Source organism: Pongo pygmaeus, chromosome 22, assembly GCF_028885625.2.
Source record: "Pongo pygmaeus isolate AG05252 chromosome 22, NHGRI_mPonPyg2-v2.0_pri, whole genome shotgun sequence".
NCBI lineage: Eukaryota > Metazoa > Chordata > Mammalia > Primates > Hominidae > Pongo > Pongo pygmaeus.
The window spans coordinates 43,035,993-43,052,448 of record NC_072395.2 but is presented as its reverse complement, the minus strand read 5'-3'; the positions used below and the strand labels follow the sequence as shown (position 1 = coordinate 43,052,448).

The following is a 16,456-nucleotide window of genomic DNA, read 5'->3' as shown; positions in this document are numbered from 1 at the left end:
AAAATTACCTTTTTTTTTGCAAGACTCTCTGGCAGGCAAGAAGATTGCTGCTAACCTGAAGAACGAGAGAACACTCAGGGGAAGAAATGGCATGGAAGTGACATCTGAATGGTGAGGTAACTAGGGTATGAGTACTCAATGGAAAAAAAATGTGTGAGGTGACAGGCAAATTTGAAAAAAGGTGTAGTTAAATTTAAGTAGAGAAAAGAAAGCCTAAAATAAAAAAGGGAAAATATAAGACATTACCTTAAAGACCTTAGATAGGAAAGATTTTTTTCAAGTAAGTACAAACAAACAAATAAACAATACTTGTAAAATAAAAGATTAGCAAATATGGCTACATCAAAATGAAAAGCTCCTGGTAATATGAGATATCACGAAGAAATTAAAAATAAAGCAAGAGCATGTGTAAGGATGTGGGGATGATAACGCCCACCAGAATGCCATGTACTTTCCACTCAATGTTTCTGTAAATGTTAACCCTACAAAAATAGTCTATTAATGAAAAAATCAAGCTAGCAACAAAACATAGAAAAAAAAAACCAGATTTAGAGAAAATATATACAACATGTACCATAAATACTATCCAAAATATTTAAGAACTCCTACAAATTAAAAGACTATCCTGACCAACATGGTGAAACTCCGTCTCTACTAAAAATACAAAAATTAGCTGGGCGTGGTGGTGCGTGCCTGTAGTCCCAGCTACTCAAGAGGCTGAAACAGGAGAATCACTTGAACCCGGAAGGCAGAGATTGCAGTGAGCTGAGATCGTGCCACTGCACTCCAGCCTGGTTACAGAGTGAGACTCCGTCTCAAAAAAATAAAAATAAAAAAAGAAAGAACAAATGACTCAATAGAAAATAACCAAAGTATATAAGCAATTACTAACAAAGAAAATATGATTTAATAAACATATTAAAAAGTGTTCAACCTTAGTAATAGGTAATTATAACCTACAAAATATTATTTGTAATCATCCATTTGGCAAACTTTTTTGAAGTCAATCATATGACAACTTAAAAATATATTCTCACATACTGCAGATGGAAATGGAATTTAACAGAGCCACTATATATGTGAATATTTAAAATACCCACACTTTATGACAAGGTAAGTTCACTTCTCAAAGTCTCTTCTACCTAAACATTCTTTCAAGCTCTACAATAGTCACCTCAGCACCACCTGGACACTGAAAAATTGAGAACAATGAAAAAGTCCATCAATTGCAGACTATAAATTATAATATAGTCATATGAATAAATATTTTACAACAGATAAAAAGGATGGAATAGATCCATATGAATTAATATGATAAAAAGTTATAAAATTAACAAATAAGATCTATAAAATTATGTAGAGCGGCATATTTTATGTATAACCACTTGCAAATAAACAAACATTTCTTTATGTAATATACATTCGTATATTATAGTATGTATGTGCGTGTGTACATATACAGAGAGAGAGAATAAAAAGCTTTACAAAAACACAGCCTACATAAAAATTGTTAGCTTTGGAGAAGTCTTGGAAATGAGGATTGGAGATTCTTTTTTTCTTTTTTAATATACCTTAAGTTCTGGGGTGCACGTGCAGAATGTGCAGGTCTGTTACATAACCATACACATGCCATGGTGGTTTACTGCACCCATCAACCTGTCACCTACATTAGATATTTCTCCTAATGCTATCCCTCCCCAAGCCTCCCACCCACCAACAGGCTTGGGTGTGTGATGTTCCCCTCCCTATGTCCGTGTGTTCTCATTGTTCTACTCCCACTTGTGAGTGAGAACATGAGGTGTTTGATTTTCTATTCTTGTGTTAGTTTGCAAATTCATCAATTTGCAACTTTACTCAGTAATTTCTAATAAGTAGGAGTCGTTTCTGAGCTCTTTTCTTCCAGATTGGGGAAGACATTCGTTTTCTATTTTGTGCTACAATAGCTGGTTGTAATATAAATCTTGAGTAATTTTGAGAACTATTTGGTGGCTGATAGACTCAAAGAAAAATACCAAGATACCAAGTGCTTTTTTCTTCATGTATTGTGTGTGGCACCTTAATTCACATATCATGAGCAGAGCAGAGTGACTCATTGACCTTGAATTGCAATGCTGACTATTCTACTTAAGTTGTATAGCATAAACCACCATTTAACCCTCTGGATTTTTATAAAGTGATGGACTTTCTGAGAATTAAATAAAGGAGAGTGTAAGATGTTCTGACACAGTGCCTAGGACTAGTGCTCAACAAATGACAAATGACAGTAATTTTGTTGTATTATAAAAGTGAAGAGGCCCTAAAATTCACCAACTCTACAGCCTTTTTTTCTGTAGAGGATGTGATTGAGAACCACAATCCAAGGTTTTAGAGCTAGTTATTTAGGAAGCTAGAGCCAGAATCTAAATTATTGTTGGTGTAGTAGTCTAGGGTATTAAAAGGGCTTTTTTCTCACTACTGTTTCCTATGAGGAATGACTTTCCCCTAAATATCCTTCTGACCTCTCTCTAACCCTTTATTCACTCAGCCTCTGAAGAGATGAAGATATCTTTAGGATTGACATATCCGAGAAGAATAACTGGGCATGCACCTTTCATCCCTGACCCTCCCCGTCTTGGAAACCCTTCTTTTCTCATGTACAAATTGCCCATGGGCTGTCCACTCCCACTACTTTCTCCATCTTAGGGAACTTCTCCTGGACCCATGTTACCCTGACATGGGTAACTCTGTCTGATTCTAGGGTTTAGTGTTGGCAAAGCCATTTGTTTTAACATACCTAATTCTACTGTCAAAAATAAAGGTGACATATATGTTCTCTGCCTGCAACTTTTTGCCATTTCAAAGTGTTCAGAACCCAGTTAGTAAGAAAGAGTGGTTTCTCTGGACCCAAAACAGTGCTTCCTAAAATAGGTCACACTACCTATCATTTAAGGGAAGATTGTTTAACAATAAGTAACTGGTAAATAACTAATTCATGAAGATTTGTATTGTGGGGGCACAACCAGTCTGTAATTATTTGAAAAGGAATTCATGGTGTAAAGTAAATCAAATGACATCACTCCATTCCATTATGGCTTTCTTCTATTGTTATCACACTTAGGATGCAAAATGAACTTGAAATGGAAGATATTTATTTGACAGAATGCAGACATACCCTTATTTTCCTTATTTTTTAGTGTAATGTTATGAGGAGAAACAATAGATGATAAAACAAGAAGTATATAAGGGGAATATAAATATTTCGGGCCCAAGAAAAATATTACAATCTTCCTACCTCTCAGCATTGGTACTCCAAGATCAGATTGTGCTATCTATACTCCATTTGATGCCTTAAGTTAGGAAACTAAGGGAAAGATGCCAGGAACAATTTGTGTCCAGCATATATAATCTTTATTTTTTATTTTTTTAGAGACAGGACCTTGCTCTGTCTCCCAGGCTGAGTGTAGTGTCACAGTCATAGTTCACTGTAGCTTCAAACTCTTCGGCTTCAACAATCCTGCAGCCTCACCCCCTGAGTAGTTGTGACCACAGGTGTGTGCCACCACAATTGGCTAATTTTTGTTATTATTATTATTATTATTATTATGCAGAGAAGGGGTCTGTTTTGAAGAGCTGATCTGGAACTTCTGGCCTCAATCAATCCTCCCATATTGGCCCCCTAAAGCACTGGTATTACAGGTGTGAGCCACTGTGCCTGGCCATGGGTAGCCTTTCCCTCTGTGAAAGAACATTTTCCTGAAGTACTGAATTACATTTTCATTCCATAACACATAGAGCAAGATGGCACATGAGAATGTCTCACATGGAGGCAATATCTACAAATTAAAATATTTAAGAACTACAAAAATTAATTCAAGATGGATTAAAGACTTAAATGTTAGACCTAAAACCATAAAAATCCTAGAAGAAAACCTAGGCATTACCATTCAGGACATAGGCATGGGCAAGGACTTCGTGTCTAAAACACTAAAGCAATGGCAACAAAAGCCAAAATTGACAAATGGGATCTAATTAAACTAAAGAGCTTCTGCACAGCAAAAGAAACTACCATCAGAGTGAACAGGCAACCTACAGAATGGGAGAAAATTTTTGCAATCTACTCATCTGACAAAGGGCTAATATCCAGAATCTACAAAGAACTCCAAAAAATTTACAAGAAAAAAACAAACAACCCCATCAAAAAGTGGGCAAAGGATATAAACAGATACTTCTCAAAAGAAGACATTTATGCAGCCAAAAGATGCATGAAAAAAAGCTCATCATCACTGGCCATCAGAGAAATGCAAATCAAAACCTCAATGAGATACCATCTCACACAAGTTAGAATGGCAATCATTAAAAAGTCAGGAAACAACAGGTGCTGGAGAGGATGTGGAGAAATAGGAACACTTTTACACTGTTGGTGGGACTGTAAACTAGTTCAACCATTGTGGAAGACAGTGTGGCGATTCCTCAGGGATCTAGAACTAGAAATACCATTTGACCCAGCCATCCCATTACTGGGTATATACCCAAGGGACTATAAATCATGCTGCTATAAAGACACATACACACGTATGTTTATAGCGGCACTATTCACAATAGCAAAGACTTGGAACCAACCCAAATGTCCAAAAATGATCGACTGGATTAAGAAAATGTGACACATATACACCATGGAATACTATGCAGCCATAAAAAATGATGAGTTCATGTCCTTTGTAGGGACATGGATGAAATTGGAAACCATCATTCTCAGTAAACTATCGCAAGAACAAAAAACTAAACACCACATATTCTCACTCATAGGTGGGAATTGAACAATGAGAACACATGGACACAGGAAGGGGAACATCACACTCTGGGGACTGTTGTGGAGTGGGGGGAGTGGGGAGGGATAGCATTAGGAGATATACCTAATGCTAAATAACGAGTTAATGGGTGCAGCACACCAGCATGGCACATGTATACATATGTAACTAACCTGCACATTGTGCACATGTACCCTAAAACTTAAAGTATAATTAAAAAAAAAAAAAAGAACTGGTTCCAAACAGAACTAAAATTTGGGGGAAGAACCTTATAAAATTTAGAACTTGTACTTCTGATCTTGCTTGAATTTGAGGGAAATAGTCTAGAATAGGAATAAACAAGTAAATTTTCAAAGAAAAAGGTATAACTTTAGTCAAGAGTGCTCTTAATTTCCGGCTTGGAACACGCAGCATGGGCCACCACCATCAACAAGAAGAGAGAAGGAAATGGGGTGGAGATAAAGAGGAATGGGAAAAGGAAGGTAAGGGAAAGCATGTAAAAGGAAAGGAAAGGGCAGGGAAGAGGATTGTTTAAACGTTTTCCAGCAACTCCCCTTCCTGGCCTCATATGAGAATCATTGACTTGAAAACACATAACCTTGGCATCCCAATAAACTAGAAAGACCCTCAAACTGGAGATGAATTAATCTCATCCTGCCCCAGGCCTCTTCACCATGGTAGGTCACATCTGACTCTCCGAATCCCATCTCTTACAAACTCTTAATGTGGATGATGACTAAAGTCTGAATTTCTACTAAAGCTAATGGGTTCTTTGAAGATTATCTTGGAATCAGATAAAGGCAATAACTATACTAACTTTATGAATAATTGTGAATAGATACGTAAGCTTATAGATGTGTGTGAATACACATATATGTCTTTTCATCATGATCCTTAAACTTGTTATGTATATATCCAGAAGTCCTGGTTCTACTATTTTTGAAAATACATATTTACTGCTTTTTTTCTATTTTAATTATTGGTTTAAGACATGGGCATAATTATCATAATAAAGAATGTTGTCTCCATAACTTAGGAAACTGTTGATAAAGAAGAGAGAACTTAGCATATTTTTTGTCCTTTTTTTCTTGCCTCTCTTGAAAGATAGGTAATAGAGATTTTAAGCATAACAGTGCAATCCAGCCTGAGGCATAGAACATCTACAGTTCTCTTTGCTTTTAGATAAAAAGAAACCATAGTAGTGTTATAAAATATTAATAGAAACATAATATAAAAGCACAAGTATTCCAGGGACCAGGTATGACAGCTCTATCTGATCAAGATAGTTGTGGTGGTTTTCAAGGAACATTTCTCTACTCATTCCAGAGAACACATGAACTCATTAGTCTAAAAAGTACCTAACCAACCTGAATGTGAAGGCACAGTGAAGGTTTTCCCAACCACAGCTATACCATGGCAGAGAAACTATTATACACAATTCTTGGAGGAGCTGGTCATGTTGGCTTGAGCCTGTAATCTCAGCTACTAGGGAGGCTGAGATGGGAGGATGGCTTCAGGCCAGGAGTTGAAGATCAGCCTGGGCAAAGTAGTAAGACTTCACCTCTAAAAATAAAAGAGAAAAAAATATAAAAATTAGCTGGGCATGAGTATGTCTATAGTCCCAGCTGTTTGGAAAGCTGAGATGAGAGGATCACTTGAGCCCAAGAGTTCGAGGCTGCAGTGAGCTATAATTGTCCCCCTCTGCATTCCAGCCTGGGCAACAGAGCAAGACTCTGTCTCTAAAAATAAAAATTTAAAAAATATTCTGGGATACATATTTCCAGGAAGCACACACTGAAACAATAATCTTAGGTGATGATGGTTTAACCAGACACAAAACCAGCCCCAAATCCTTCTCTAATCTAAATTTAGGGCACAATTTTATTCTTCTGATTCCAGTGTAGGCTCACATTCTATGCTAATCAAGAGCATAAGGGGACCTCAACCCCAGAGTCCCAAGCCCAGAAGTTCTGCTGTTTTCAGTGATTGCGAAACATCATTCCATGCCATCAACATCTGTTTATGAAGTTATGAAACATTATTCCGTACATGAAACTTGGTGCATATTTATCATTATCTCCATGTAAATAGCTTCAGAAATAGCTATGCAACATATTCTAAAATAAACTGTTAAAGGCAGAGGGTTTTCATGATCACTACCAAATAGGGTTGAGGGTATCAGTGAACAAGGCTGTTAGAAACATCGTGTTGATTTTAGAAGTCTGTGTCCGATCACAGGGATGCCCTATATATTTTGCTATCCTGAGACAGAACATGGGACCAGGATAGCAATTTCAGGGATCATTTAAGTCTTTAAAATATAAAACCAATGAATTTTTGCAAGTGAACAGTCCTTCAACTTTTCTGCATAAAATCTAAAGGCCATTTGGATAGTTGCCTGGTGGCCTGTGGGACCACATACATATTTGTGGGAAGTGGAGATGATGCCTGTCACTGCAGCCAAGTCAGTCAGATGACTGGAGACAAGAGACAGGGCACAGAGTCGTAAAAGGAGACTGGGCTTGGGAATAGGAGGTTATTCTCTAGTTCTGGTATTGCCACATTTTGTCTCTGGGCCTCAGATTCCCTACCAGAAAAAAAGATGAGGTTGAATTTAATGAACACTTCCACCTCTAAAATATGATGATTCTATCATTCTGGATATAAACTGTGTTTTTGTTGTTGTTGTTTGTTGGTTTTTAGACAGAGTTTCACTCTTGTTGCCTAGGCTGGAGTGCAATGGTGCGACCTCGGGTCACTGCAACCTCTGCCTCCTGGGTTCAAGCGATTCTCCTGCCTCAGCCTCCCAAGTAGCTGGGATTACAGGCATGCGCCACCATGCCCAGCTAATTTTGTATTTTTAGTAGAAACAGGGTTTCTCCATATTGGTCAGGCTGGTTTCGAACTCCTGACCTCAGGTGATCCACCTGCCTCAGTCTCCCAAAGTGTTGGGATTACAGGCGTGAGCCAACACGCCTGGCCCCAACCTCTGTTAAATTTTTTTGTGGTGTTTAACTATGCCTTCCTTCCGCATGTTCCCTTCCCAAAGTGTTTATCAGAATCCATCCAAGCCCAGGCAATGTCTTTCAAAGATACAGGCAAATTTTCATTACATGTCACAAATAAGCCATTAAATCAGTAGAGATGCATTTAGTTTTGTTACACCTTAATTACTGAATTGCCAAGAGCTACCAATGGAAGCTTTATACCTAACTTCCATATTTCCTCAAGACCCTGTGTTTGGGCTAATGCTAATTTATGTTTCAAAAGAAGAAAAACAGAGGAAGTGCCATAGGAGACCAGAATTTCCTCCATGAGTTAATTTTCGGAAGAGAAGCTGCAAACTGCAGTCATTTTAACTCAGAGACTCCATCCTTCTTGTAAAACACATGTACCTAAGTGTACTAGTAAAATCTGCCTGGACCCCGGGCCACATCATTAAAGCTTTCAATAGACACCAGGCCCCATGTCTGATGGAACTGATTTCACAACTAAAGACATTAAATATCATAATCAGGTAATAATAAGGTTCACCTTAACCTTGACCATTTAAGCTCTACAATTACTAACCTTTTAAAAGAGTAACATAATAAAAAGTCTGACATATTTTTGCAAGCAACATATTAACTCCAGTTTGGTTGGGCTGGAATCTGACTATTTTCAACAGTTGGTGAGAAAGCTTATCAAGTCATATATCCCTTCCTGCTATGAAGATCCAGAGATAACATGTGTTTATTTCTACAGCCATAAAATAAAAGGAAAATGCAAACAAAGAAAGGAGAGGCACACTGATAGGTGAGATTATCATATTTAGAAACTCAAGTAATGCTGAAGATCAAAAGTTGATTATAGCAGGGCACCAGAATATAACCTGATCACAGGCAGAGATGGTGGGCAGTGGAAGACTCCACAAATGGATTATCATTAAAAACTACAATCTTTTACAGGCTCAGAAAAAGCAACGAGGAGAATTTTTATTTAGTCTTTCAAACTGCTGAGTGAGTTTTATTATAGTTGCTAAATCAGTCTGAAGAATGGAATTTCAACATAAGGCAAAAACAAGTAGTTCTGTTTCCTTTGCCCCGTACCCCCAAACACCCCTTTTCTTTGTCTCATTCTTTCTCGTTGTTCTTGCTTGGAGGCAACTTCAGTTGTAAAATAATGTATCTTAGAAACAATTTTAAAGAATGCATAAATAATTTAAGCTTATTTCTCAGAAACCAGTTCATATTGCTGGCTTTTGACCCTTGCCCTAATTGCAAAGATACCGTGCAATTAGTATGATGGTCAAGGGTTTTTGTTTGAGAACTTTCTTCTTTAACGTTTTACTTCTAGAAGTGCTACTGAGCACCAGTCTGTTCACATTACTACTGATTTGATGAGTGGATGATGCTGACGTGTTCTAGAACTGACTTGGATATTGAATGTTAGCTGTGGATCCAGAGTGGTTGGAGAAAGACCATTTGGGAGTTTAACTTTTCCTAAATGTATATGGTATAACTAGCATTGGGCAACTGCTCAGAGTCCACGCAGGAAAACAGAAACCAGGGAAATATCATATAGAGAACTGGTTAGGCAAGTATTAGAGGACTGGAAATGCCAAGAAGATGGGGACAGTAATTGCAGGAAGCGGCCTCACTCATGAGATCAGGGACAAAGAGAAGAAGTCAGAGTTGCTAGAATCCAGTAAGTGCTAGGGGAGTGAGACTCTGATCTCTGAAGAGAGGCACAAGTCAGATGGTGGAACAGGGGGACGCTGTGGAACGGTGAGCCAGACCTCTATGGAGGGGGCACTGCTGTTGGGGTGTGCTGGTCTCTGTTGGGAATTCATTGGGACTAGTTCTTCAAATCAGAAGGTGGGAGGGGGGAACTGGAACCAACTGCCATTGCCACAGTGACATTAACAGAAACAGAAAGGCAAAGAAGGAACAGTTCCTTTCTTCTCCTGCCTGTTACTCTCTAGTGCCCCCTGTTAACAGAACATAACAAGTAACGTTTAAAACAGACCATACCTTCATAACCATCACAGACCGACTTTGCTCTTCTGAGCTAACTCTAAGAGTTTATGCTATATATTTGTCATTTTAGGCTACATCTATAAAAATCATAAGTGCATTTGATATGTAGTTGACCAGAAGACTGTTTTTTTTCTTAAAGAAGAAAATATTTTAGGTTTTTGCTTTAGTTACGCCTCAAAGGTCCGTGGTATGAGTCACTATCCTATACCTATGTGAGCAAAGAAACTCTTGGGGGAGTTTTAGAATAGGCACACATTGTAATGAATCTCTCTCTAGTGAATTATAATATCATTTCAGTATGAAAGATGCCATTTCAAAAGCAAGACAGGCCCATTATTAAAAGCAAACTAGGCCGGGCACAGTGGCTCACACCTGTAATCCCAGCACTTTGGGAGGCTGAGGTGCGTGGATCACCTGAGGTAAGGATTTCGAGACCAGCCTGGCCAACATGATGAAACCCTGACTCTACTAAAAATACAAAAAATTAGCCGGGCCTGGTGGCGGGCACCTGTAATCTCAGCTACTTGGGAGGCTGAGGCAGAAGAATCGCTTGAACCTGGGAGCAAAGGTTGCAGTGAGCCAAGATCACGCCACTGCACTCCAGCCTGGGAAACAGGAACATAACTCCACCTCAAAAAAAAAAAAAAAAAAGCAAACTAATTCACAAATAAAATATAGATAGCAAATCAGAATTACATGACCTAAAATGTGATAGTACAGCCTTCATATCTTCTAAACTACTCTTGCATGTTTCTATAGGGCCTTCGACTTTTGCTACATAACAATTGATCTGAATTTTTGTGTTAGGTTTGATGGCGATCCCAAATGTAACACTCCTTTTCCTCAGCAATTTTTGAACCAAATGAGAAATAGAACAAAAGAGTCAGCAAATAAGAGTAAACAGCTGTTTTTATTACTGAAATTACTTCTCACAGAGATAGGTGCCTCTATATAAAGGTAAGAGGTGCTCCTGATATTGATTCCAGAATTAAAGAGATTGATCTGTTGCTATGGCCTGGATATTTATGTTCCCTCCAAAATTCATATGTTGAAATCCTAACCCCCAACTTGATGGTATTAGGAGATGGAGCATTTAGGAGATGATAATTAGGTCATGAGGGAGAAGCCGTCTATGAACGGGATTAATGCTCTTATAAAACAATCAGAGAGAACTGCCTTGCGCCTTCCACCATGTGAAGATACAAAGAAGTTGGCAATCTTCAACCAGGAAGCTGGCCCTCATCAGATACTGGGTCTGCCAGTGCCTTGATTGTTTTCCAGACTCCAGAACTATAAGAAATACACTTCTGTTATTGATAACCCACTCAATTTATGGTACTTCTGTTATAGCAGCCCAAATGGGCTAAGACATTCACCTAGAGACAGACGGTACTAGACCACTGGAGTCCTAATCATGCTTAGGAGAGAAGTAGAGCAGAATAGAAGCTACCTGATAGGAAGGAAAGCAGGTGCTGATTAAGCATGCCTAATTCTATATCCAAGCCCATTGATTAGACAAGAAAACCTCCCTCTACCTGCCTAATGGGCAGAGGGAGGTCAGAAACTTTTTCCTAGTGGTGCTCCCACCACAAGGACGTCAACACCGAGAGCTGAGACTTGGAGGTGGGGGAGTCATTCTCCACATTCTCTAACCCCACTGGTGATAAATGCCAGGGAAATAGTAAAGATATCTGCCTTGCCATCAAATCGTCAATGGCTAGATTATTGCCTGGCAATTAATAATCCCTTAATAGCCATTTGTTGAACAAGTTGAGTAGATCAATTCTTACTTTTATGGAAATGGATATGTTTAGAAAACTTAAATTCAAATTCTGGTTTTGATACTAACTAGCAGTGTTACTTTGGGCAAGTAATTTAACATCTCTAGACCTCAATCACTTGTCTGTCATATGGCATGACAGGCCTTTATCTAAAATTAATTCTGGGATGCATTCCAATTTCACAATTCTGTTACTCATCTTCACATTAGTGGTTTGGATAATCTATGGCTGCTTTTGTAATCACAAAGTCTGTATCATAAACAAATGCTAAAATAAGTATGTTTGGTGGGTAGCCAGAAACGTACAGGCTGATTCTACGTACAGGGTTTTCCTTCATTTTCTATTCTCTTAGTATTTTATTTTTCATGAGAATAGTACAAGAGGTTAGAAAAGAGGACTTATTATCCTACCTCCTGCCTTCCTAGATGCCTTCTTTGACCTCTAGTGTGAGCATTCAATGTCCAGTGCAGTATTTTGGCACATCTATCAAATAATCAACATGGAATCCTTTAATTAAGTGTAATTTCTAAAGAAGTGGTTTTAGGAGGCAGTGCTGATGAGCAGAAATAGCACTTTAAAAGATAGAAAACATCTGAGCTCTCCCCAAACCTTGTATTTCTATGTGGAAACTTATGGAAGTCATATTAACCCTCAGATACTCAGGTTTTACCATCATAAAATAGGAGCCTAGAGTACCTCTCTGTATTCTTTCACTTCCAACATTCAACAATTCAGACTAATGTACTGAAGAATTCAGTGTATTTTTATGGCTAAAATTTGCCCCCAGGTGTAGTAGACTTTCACAGTTACTACTTGAGACTGTCACTGCGGCAGTTACTACTGTTACTACTTGAGACCGTCATTAGGAGACAGAATGAAGGGGGACGAACGTAGAAATGAAAACCTCAGACAAAATAAACTGTTTTAAAGGAAGGGGCCAGGGGAAGAAGAAAAGGGCTCCCTGCTCCTAACGAGCAAAGGCAGCCATGCTGAGCTTCTACAGCCCTTCGTATTTATTGAGTAGAAAGAGCAGGGAGGAGGAGGTAACAATTGGTCAGCTGCTTAATTGATCACAGGTTCACCTTATTGCTAACAGGCTTCAGATGTGCCTAATCATAAGAAACACTTGTGCCTGGGTCGTGACTGCCCTCAGCATTCCTTCTGGGCAGCAGACGCAGTTTGCCAGTTTGCCAACATCCTGCTTTCATGAGAAATAGTTTGCTGTTTACTCATATGGCCTTCAGTGGTATGCTGAGTTGATCATGACCCTCATTCTTTCGGCCTTCAACACCCAGGAATACACATTTTAAAACCTGAGATTTTGGTTTTCCTGATCTGGTAGGTAGATAAAAATAAAAGACTGAAAGCACCACTATTGTTCAATATTTCTGGGAGTTAAATTTATTTTTATTTTTTTAATTTTAATTTTTAATTTTTGTAGCTACATGGTGTATATATTTATGGGGTACATGAAATGTTTTGATACAGGCATGCAATTCATAATAACCACATCATGGAGAATAGGCTGTCCATCCCTTTACACGCAATCTTCTTATACTCTTTTAGTTATTTTAAAATATACCATTAAATTATTATTGACTACTGTCACCTGTTTTGCTATCAAATAGCAGCTCTTATTCATGTTTACTAACTATAACTATTACTAACTATAATGGGAGTTAAATTTATAGAGTCCACTTTAACTTCAATTTGACATCAGTTGCTAAAATTTAGAATATGTAAACCTTGTGGGTCAGCTCTCCCACATCTAGGAGCACTATAGAGTAGTAAAGCATAAAGTCTCCAGGCAGAAGAGCCTGAGCTTGAATTGTAGGCCTACAAGCATGTGGTCTGAGATACTACTTTTAGACTCTCTACGTCAGTTTCCTCGTCTGTAAAATAGGGATTGCAATAAAACTCCATCAAGTGATGGTAAGGGCTAAACGAGACAATACATATGTTTTAAAGAGCTTAGAAATGTACCAGGAATAATGTAGCTACTTAGTGAAAGATAGCTATTACCACAGCGGCTGTTATTACGGACTGAGTATCCCTCATCCAAAGTGCTTGGGACCAAAGGCATTCTGGATTTCAGATTTGTTCGGATCATGGAATATTTGCATTATAATGGTTCAGCATCCCAAATTTGAAAATCCCAAATCTAAAATGTTCCAAGGAGCATTTCCTTCTAATATTATGTCACTGCTGAAAAAGTTTTGGGATAGGTGCAGCAAACCACCATGGCACACGTTTACCTATGAAAGAAACCTGCACATTCTGCACAAGTATCCCAGTACCTAAAATAAAATAAAATTATTTTAAAAAGTTTTGGATTTTGAAACATTTTAAATTTTGGATTTTCAGATTAAGGATACTCAATCTGTATTATTATTATAGATAATGGTGTGAACCTGTTCAGAGAATACATGTTTAAGGATTTTCATTTAACAAGGCTTTTACTGAAAATACAAAAAATTATCAGCTAAATTACTACCAGTAGTGGAATGTAAGGTAGGAAGATGACAGAAGATGAATAATTAATACGTGATACTAACGGTCTCAAACCCAGTCATGGGGACATAACTGGAAACAGAAAGAAATGGAGATGCCACTGAGAAATTTATGGAGAAGTTTTAGGGACACCTGGAGAATAAGAAGGTGAATATGAGCATGGGTAGAAAAATGACAACTTGGAGCAAAAGGTTTGGTGCCAAAAATAGGGAAAGAGAAAGGTCAGGGATGTCGATTTATTTTTGCACTGCTTTTATTGCTAAATGTTCTGAAAGAATCATTTCCTGCCCCGTGACAAAAAATGCTTCAACAGCACCAGTCGAGGGTCTCCACGGAAATCAGGATGGAAGGTGGATCAATCAAATTCAGCAAGAGAGGGGTTTGCCACTGCAAGTCTCAATTGATTGTGGGAAGAGGTCACATTTTGTGGAGGGCTTTAGAGACAGAGTCTTTAAAAAAATTCTTGTTACATTTTCAAATTATGAATTGAAATTCTAGCACCATTATTATAAAATATTAAACCTCATTTTAATATGAAATAGTAAAATGTTACCCAGCTCAACATTGGCAATGTTCTCCCTGTGGGTAACATGCCTGAGGGTACAATCATGTGCTGCTTGGAGGAGAAGCCTAGAGACAATGGCACGCTGACCCAGGCATCAGGGAACTAAGCCACAGTTATCTCCCACAACCCTGAGACCAAGAAGACCCGTGTAAAGCTACCCTCTGGCTCCAAGAAGGTTACCTCCTCAGCCAATAGAGCTGTGGTTGGTGTGGTGGCTGGAGGTGGCCAAATTGACAAACCCATCCTGAAGGCTGGCTGGGCATACCGCAAATATAAGGCAAAGAGGAACTCCTGGCCACAAGTACGGGGTGGGGTGTGAACATGAACGCTGTGGAGCATCATTTCAGAGATGGCAGCCACCGGCACATCGGCAAGCCCTCCACCATCTGCAGAGATGCCTCTGCTGGCCAAAGTGGGTCTCATTGCTGCCCGCCGGACTGGATAGTCTAGGGAACCAAGACTGGGCAGGAGAAAGAGAACTAGTGCTGAGGGGCTCAGTAAAGTTTGTCCTTATGCCACCAAGGAAAAGAGAGAGAGAGAGAGAGAAGAAAGAAGCTGTGAATGATGTTAATCAGTGCTAAATCATGAAAAACTGTCACTTTTGTATTTTTTTCTGAGGAGAAACCTGCAATCCAAGATTGAATTTATACATGTATTTACATTTCCATCCCCCTATCTTTACTAAGCGCCTACAGTAGGCATAGCAAGCAGCATACAACATATCTCACCATAGAGCGGATCATGTCTACATTGCCATAGCTGATTCAATATCTGACATCTAAAAGTGTGGCCTATATCTTGACTACCCTAAACTTTCATTGTGGATATTCGATGAGATCTCTGGGATCAATTAATTTCTTTTCATTTTTTGAGATGGAGTCTCACTGTTGTCCAGGCTGGAGTGCAGTGGTGCCATCTCAGCTGACTGCAGTCTCCACCTCCTGGGTTCAAGCAATTCTCCTGCTTCAAGCTCCAGAGTAGCTGGGATTACAGGCACCTGGCACCACACCCAGCTAATTTTTGTATTTTTGGTAGATACGAGGTTTCACCATGTTGGCCAGGCTGGTCTTGAACTCCTGACTTCAAGTGATCCTGCCTGCCTTGGCCTCCCAAAGTTCTGGAAGTACAGGCGTGAGCCACCACTCCTGGCCTGGGATCAATTAATTTCTAACAATACTTTTAATCCTCTGCCAGTGTTCCGAATCCATGGGAGATTAAAGTGAGTAAACACTTGATTTTATTTAAGAAGTTAATCAAGGCTGGGCATGGTGGCTCACACCTGTAATTCCAGCACTTTGGGAGGCAGAGGTGGGTGGATCACATGAAGTCAGGAGTTTGAGACCAGCCTGGCCGTCATGGTGAAACCCCATCTCTACCAAAAACATGAAATTAGCGGGGTATAGCGGCACATGCCTGTAATCCCAGCTACTTGGGGGGCTGAGGCAGGAGAATCACTTGAACCCAGGAGGCGGAGGTTGCAGTGAGTGGAGATCACACCATTGCACTCCAGCCTGGGCAACAAGAGCGAAACTTCATCTCAAAAAAAAAAATTTTTTTTTAATCAAAATATTTGGAAAAACATTTATCATCAAGCGTAAAAGGCCCTGGTTACCTATTTCTAATGACAAGGACAACCCCAGCTACAAGGAATCATTTATTTGTGCCATGTGTTGATTTACTAATAGGAAGCTGGTAATAAATTATTCAAAACTTTTTTTTTCTGGAAAATGACAGGAAAGAGATTGGTGAATCTTTCCTTGTTAAATTAGTTGCCTTTTAAAGAGACTACAGACT

At 38.9% G+C, this 16,456-nt stretch overlaps 1 pseudogene; it reads left to right on the top strand.

Annotated features, from left to right (window-relative positions):
* Positions 1-5,199: 5,199 nt before the first annotated feature.
* LOC129022245 (large ribosomal subunit protein uL2-like) lies at positions 5,200-15,107 on the top strand (annotated as a pseudogene).
* Positions 15,108-16,456: the final 1,349 nt, after the last annotated feature.